Source organism: Arachis stenosperma, chromosome 8, assembly GCF_014773155.1.
Source record: "Arachis stenosperma cultivar V10309 chromosome 8, arast.V10309.gnm1.PFL2, whole genome shotgun sequence".
NCBI classification, from domain to species: domain Eukaryota; kingdom Viridiplantae; phylum Streptophyta; class Magnoliopsida; order Fabales; family Fabaceae; genus Arachis; species Arachis stenosperma.
The window spans coordinates 15,788,584-15,794,855 of NC_080384.1; the positions used below are offsets into that span (position 1 = coordinate 15,788,584).

Here is a 6,272-nt window from a genome sequence, read left to right on the forward strand (position 1 = left end):
CTCTGTCTGTTGCTGAGAAGATGATGGAAAAGGCTTGCTATTGCTAAACCTGTTTCTTCCACCATTATTGTTGTTGAAACCTTGTTGAGGTCTCTCTTGATTCTTCCATGAGAAATTTGGATGATTTCTCCATGAAGAATTATAGGTGTTTCCATAGGGTTCTCCTAGATAATTCACCTCTTCCATTGAAGGGTTCTCAGGATCATAAGCTTCTTCTTCAGATGAAGCATCCTTAGTACTGCTTGGTGCATTTTGCATTCCAGACAGACTTTGAGAAATCAAATTGACTTGTTGAGTCAATATCTTATTCTGAGCCAGAATGGCATTCAGAGTATCAATCTCAAGAACTCCTTTCTTCTGACTTGTCCCATTGTTCACAGGATTCCTTTCAGAAGTGTACATGAATTGGTTATTTGCAACCATTTCAATTAGCTCTTGAGCTTCTGTAGGCGTCTTCTTCAGATGAAGAGATCCTCCAGCAGAGCTATCCAAAGACATCTTGGACAGTTCAGATAGACCATCATAGAAAATACCTATGATGCTCCATTCAGAAAGCATGTCAGAGGGGCACTTTCTGATCAATTGTTTGTATCTTTCCCAAGCTTCATAGAGGGATTCTCCATCCTTCTGTCTGAAGGTTTGGACTTTCACTCTAAGCTTACTCAATTTTTGAGGTGGAAAGAACTTTGCCAAAAAGGCATTGACTAGCTTTTCCCATGAGTCCAGGCTTTCTTTAGGTTGTGAGTCCAACCATATTCTAGCTCTGTCTCTTACAGCAAAAGGGAATAGCATAAGTCTGTAGACCTCAGGGTCAACCCCATTAGTCTTGACAGTGTCACAGATTTGCAAGAATTCAGCTAAAAACTGATGAGGATCTTCCAATGGAAGTCCATGGAACTTGCAATTCTGTTGCATTAGAGAAACTAATTGAGGCTTAAGCTCAAAGTTGTTTGCTCCAATGGCAGGGATAGAGATGCTTCTCCCATAGAAGTCGGGAGTAGGTGCAGTAAAGTCACCCAACACCTTCCTTGCATTGTTGTTGTTCTCGGCTGTCATGGGTTCTTCTTCCTTGAAGATTTCTGTTAGGTCCTCTACAGAGAGTTGTGCCTTAGCTTCTCTTAGCTTTCGCTTCAGGGTCCTTTCAGGTTCAGGGTCAGCTTCAACAAGAATGCCTTTGTCTCTGCACCTGCTCATATGAAAGAGAAGAGAACAAGAAAATATGGAATCCTCTATGTCACAGTATAGAGATTCCTTGAGGTGTCAGAGGAAAAGAAAAATAGAAGGCAGAAGTAGAAAATTCGAACTTATCAAAGAAGATGGAGTTCGAATTTTGCATTAAGGAATAGTGTTAGTCCATAAATAGAAGGATGTGAGAAGAAGGGAAGTAATTTTCGAAAATTAAGTAAAAGATTTTGAAAACGTTTTGAAAAACACTTAATTGATTTTCGAAAATAAAAGTGGGAAAGAAATAAAGTGATTTTTGAAAAAGATTTGAAATTAGAAATTAAAAAGATTTGATTGAAAACTATTTTGAAAAAGATGTGATTAAAAAGATATGATTGAAAAGTTATGATTTTAAAAAGATATGATTGAAAAGATATGATTTTGAAAACAATTTAAAAAGATTTGATTTGAAAAATTAATGACTTGCCTAACAAGAAAAGATATGATTCAAACATTAAACCTTTCTCAACAGAAAAGGCAACATACTTGAATTGTTCAATCAAATCACTAATTGTTAGCAAGTATCTTTGAAAAAGGAAAGAAATTGATTTTGAAAACATTTGATTGAAAAGATATGATTTGAAAAAGATTTGATTTTGAAAAACTTTGAAAACTTAAAAAAAAATTGATTTGAAAACAAAATCCTCCCCTTGTGCCATCCTGGCGTTAAACGCCCAGAATGGTGCACATTCTGGCGTTTAACGCCCAAAACTCTACCCTTTTGGGCGTTAAACGCCCAACCAGGTACCCTGGCTGGCGTTTAAACGCCAGTCTGTCCTTCTTCACTGGGCGTTTTGAACGCCCAGCTTTTTCTGTGTAATTCCTCTGCTGCATGTTCTGAATCTTCAGTTCCCTGTACTATTGACTTGAAAATAGAACCAAGATCAAATAAACAATGCATGCAAGACACCAAACTTAAAATTAGACACTAGACTCAAACAAGAAACATAAAATATTTTTGGTTTTTATGATTTTGTAATTTTTTTGTGTTTTTTTTGAAAATTATATGGAAATAGAAAATAAAGGTTTCAGAATTCTCAGTTTGGATTCCAGGAATCATTGCAATGCTAGTCTAAGACTCCGGTCCAGGAATTAGACATGGCTTCATAGCCAGCCAAGCTTTCAAAGAAAGCTTCGGTCCAAAACACTAGACATGGCCAATGGCCAGCCAAGCCTTAGCAGATCATTGATCCAATAGCAAGATTGATAGAGATCAACAAGCTCTTGTGATGATAAGTTGAAAACTCGGTCCAATAAGATTAGACATGGCTTCTCAGCCAGCCAGATTTCAGCAGATCATCATGAAACACTAGAATTCATTCTTAAGAACTCTGAAGAAAAATACCTAATCTAAGCAACAAGATGAACCGTCAGTTGTCCATACACAAAACAATCCCCGGCAACGGCGCCAAAAACTTGGTGCGCGAAATTGTGATCACTACACAACTTTGCACAACTAACCAGCAAGTGCACTGGGTCGTCCAAGTAATAAACCTTACGCGAGTAAGGGTCGATCCCACGGAGATTGTTGGTATGAAGCAAGCTATGGTCACCTTGTAAATCTTAGTCAGGCAGACTCAAATGGGTATAGATGATATATGAATAAAACATAAAGATAAAGATAGAGGTACTTATGTATATCATTGGTGAGAGCTTCAGATAAGCGTATGAAGATGCCTTCCCTTCCGTCTCTCTGCTTTTCTACTGTCTTCATCCAATCCTTCTTACTCCTTTCCATGGCAAGCTTATGCAAGGGTTTCACCGTTGTCAGTGGCTACCTCCCATCCTCTCAGTGAAAACGTTCCTATGCTCTGTCACAGCATGGCTAATCATCTGTCGGTTCTCGGTCAGGCCGGAATAGAATCCAGTGATTCTTTTGCGTCTGTCACTAACGCCCCGCCTGCTAGGAGTTTGAAGCATGTCACAGTCATTCAATCATTGAATCCTACTCAGAATACCACAGACAAGGTTAGACCTTCCGGATTCTCTTGAATGCCGCCATCAGTTCTCGCCTATACCACGAAGACTCTGATTTCACGGAATGGCTGGCTCGGTTGTCAGGCGAGCACTCGGTTGTCAGGCGATCAACCATGCATCGTGTATCAGGAATCAAAAAGATATTCACTAGAGCCTTATTGCTTGTAGAACAGAAGTGGTTGTCAGTCACTTTGTTCATAAGTGAGAATGATGATGAGTGTCACGGATCATCACATTCATCAAGTTGAAGAACAAGTGATATCTTGGACAAAGATCAAGTGGAATTGAATAGAAGAACAATAGTAATTGCATTAATACTCGAGGTACAGCAGAGCTCCACACCTTAATCTATGGTGTGTAGAAACTCCACCGTTGAAAATACATAAGAACAAGGTCTAGGCATGGCCAAATGGCCAGCCTCCCAAAGTGATCAAAAGATCTAAAGAAAAAGGTTCCAAAGATCAGAAGATTCTTTTTACAATAGTAAAAGGTCCTACTTATAGGAAACTAGTAGCCTAAGGATTACAAAGATGAGTAAAAGACATAAAAATCCACTTCCGGGCCCACTTGGTGTGTGCTTGGGCTGAGCAATGAAGCATTTTTCGTGTAGAGACTCTTCTTGGAGTTAAACGCCAGCTTTGGTGCCAGTTTGGGCGTTTAACTCCCATTTTGGTGCCAGTTCCGGCGTTTAACGCTGGAAATTCTGTAGGTGACTTTGAACGCCGGTTTGGGCCATCAAATCTTGGGCAAAGTATGAACTATCATATATTTCTGGAAAGCCCAGGATGTCTACTTTCCAACGCCGTTGAGAGCGCGCCAATTGGGCTTCTGTAGCTCCAGAAAATCCACTTCGAGTGCAGGGAGGTCAGAATCCAACAGCATCTGCAGTCCTTTTCAGTCTCTGAATCAGATTTTTGCTCAGGTCCCTCAATTTCAGCCAGAAAATACCTGAAATCACAGAAAAACACACAAACTCATAGTAAAATTCAGAAAAGTGAATTTTAACTAAAAACTAATAAAAATATACTAAAAACTCAACTCAAACTACTAAAAACATACTAAAAACAATGCCAAAAAGCGTACAAATTATCCGCTCATCAGCAACTCATCACTTATTACTACGAAGTTCATTGCCCTTAATCTTGTTTTTCAATTGACCTGAACATTGGGATTCTTTAGATATTCAGGAATTAGTTTTATCCAATCGTTATCATCCCACTCATCAATTGCCAAAATTTCTCTTTTTTCAATGGGCACGGGATCTATTTTACCTCTAGCAAATTTTCTTAAATTCTAGAAAAAATTTTATATCTCGAAACAATTTCAGCTAACTCGTTTGCCACCTCATTTTGAACTCTTGGAATATGAATTACTGATATTTTTCAAAAAGAAACCAATAATTCTCATGCTATCGACAAATACTTTTGCAATCTCTCACTTATACACTTAAATTCTTTCAATAACAACTTTAAAACTAATTGAGAATCTCCTAAGATTTGGACATCTAATGCCCCTTATTGATCAATATTTTTAACCCCAGTATTAAAGCCTCATATTCGGATACATTGTTCGAATATGGATATTTTAATTCAAACAAAAATTTCGATAGAACCCCATTCGGAGATATGATCAAATTACCAATACCAGCACCATCTTTATGCTTCGATCCATCAAAATATAACTTCCAAGGTTTAACATCAACAATATTTTTTCCCTGGTCATTAAAACTATTTGGTCGATCAACCAGAAAATCTGCAATGACTTTACCTTTCACTGTCTTGGCTGGGACATACTCCAAGTTAAATTCTATTAAAGCAAGCATCCATTTCTCGATTCGATCTCATAATATTGGATAAGATAACATATATTTTACAAGGTTAGTTTATGCAATTACCTTAATAGTTTTTGCAATCATATAATACTTTAGCTTCGTGCAAGCATAATAAAGGAAAATGCAAAATTTTTCAATAGGAGAATATCTCATCTCGATATTGGACATCACTCTACTCAGGTAATAAATGGCTCTCTCATGTCCCACTTCATCGTCCTGTGCTAACATAAACCTAATAGGGTTTGTCGAGGCTACAACATACAATTTTAAAGGTTCCAAGGGATGAATCATAGCCATTGTTGGTGCCTTGGATAAGTAATCCTTAATGGAATCAAATGTTGTTTGATGTTCTTTAGTCCACACATATTGTGATTTGTCTTTAAGTTTGATTAAAAGAGAAAAAATTCTAGTTCGACCAAACAATTTCGAAATGAACCGTTGTAAGAAATTGACTTTCCCTCAAAAAGACTAAACTTCTTTTTTTGACGTCGGAGGACGTAATTCTAAATTGCTTTAGCTTTATTTTTATTGAAAGCAATTCCTTTCTTATCAGCCACAAATCCTAAAAAAATTTCTGCTGACACTCCAAATGCACACTTTAACATATTCATTTTTAACCCCTTCCAATGCATTGTATCAAAAGCTTGACGTAAATAATTAAAATGTTGATCAATCAAATTTGACTTAACCATCACACCATTGATATAAACATCAACAAATTTTCCAATATCTTCATGAAAAATAGTATCCGTAGCACGTTGGTATGTCACTCCAGCGTTTTTTAAACCAAAAGGCATCATAACCCATTTATAGGTGCCCAAAACACCAGGACATCGCAAAGTCATTTTTGATACATCTTCATTAGCAATAAAAAATTGATTATAACAAGAATAACCATCCATAAAATTTAGGATTTTGTTACCAACTGTGGAATCCATTAATATATATGCTATAGGCATGAAATACTCATTCTTAGAAGTAGCATTATTCGGATCTCAAAAATGAATGCACACACATAATTTTTCATTCTTTTTCATTACAGGTACAATATTCGACATCCAATCCACATATCGGACTACCTGAATAAATTTATCTTTGAATAATCGTTCAATCTCTTCTTTAATTTTGAGATTTATTTCAGGGACAAAGCGTCGATGTGCCTGTTTTACAGGTCGAGAAAAGGGCTTCAACAATAAACGATGTTCCACTAGAAACCGATGAAGACTAGACAGTTCATCAT

At 37.0% G+C, this 6,272-nt stretch overlaps 1 non-coding gene across 1 annotated transcript; it reads left to right on the plus strand.

Annotated features, from left to right (window-relative positions):
* The first annotated feature begins 552 nt into the window (after positions 1–552).
* LOC130947125 (small nucleolar RNA R71) lies at positions 553–660 on the plus strand. Its single transcript, XR_009072534.1, has one exon. It is a non-coding gene; the product is annotated as a small nucleolar RNA R71 (small nucleolar RNA).
* Positions 661–6,272: the final 5,612 nt, after the last annotated feature.